This window comes from Nicotiana tomentosiformis, chromosome 12, assembly GCF_000390325.3.
Source record: "Nicotiana tomentosiformis chromosome 12, ASM39032v3, whole genome shotgun sequence".
In the NCBI taxonomy this organism is placed as follows: domain Eukaryota; kingdom Viridiplantae; phylum Streptophyta; class Magnoliopsida; order Solanales; family Solanaceae; genus Nicotiana; species Nicotiana tomentosiformis.
The window spans coordinates 87,094,604-87,095,159 of NC_090823.1; the positions used below are offsets into that span (position 1 = coordinate 87,094,604).

The 556-nt window shown below is 41.0% G+C and overlaps 1 non-coding gene across 1 annotated transcript; it reads right to left on the reverse strand.

Annotated features, from left to right (window-relative positions):
* LOC117274809 (small nucleolar RNA R71) lies at positions 1-107 on the reverse strand. The gene has a single exon (XR_004504992.1). It is a non-coding gene; the product is annotated as a small nucleolar RNA R71 (small nucleolar RNA).
* Between the last annotated feature and the right edge of the window lie 449 nt (positions 108-556).

Below are 556 nucleotides of genomic sequence, written 5' to 3' on the forward strand. Positions count from 1 at the left end.
AAGCAAGTTGATAAGATATTGAGCTTCAGGCAGAAACCAGCTGAAACACTTCAAGAAACGTGGGAGACATTCAAGGGGATGCTGGTCAAGTGTCCACACCATGGCATTCCTGATCAGATGTTGGGTCAAAGATTCTACATGGGATTGGACGATAGCTTGAAGGCCAATGTTGATGCTTCAACAGGTGGAGCATTTTTGAAAAAATCATTCAGAGAATGTAAGGTCTTACTTGATAAAATGGCTCAAAACTCAAAATGGATGACAAGAGACTTTACAATCATTCCTGTAGTTCACTCAGTAGCTCTAGAACCAAACAACTTCATCACTGAGAATATGGCTACTATGATGATGCAACTGAGTATCCTAACCAACAAGATTGTTGAGTCGGGCCAAAATCAGGTGTACATAGTTGACATGGCCAATGGAGGCTTATGCATACCATGAATTAACTAACCATATGTGTGCTCGTGGAGTGGTGAATATGAAAGTGAAAATCAAAACTATCAAGAGAATATGAACTATGTGGGCAACTATGGAGGCCAAAGGCAAGGTGGTC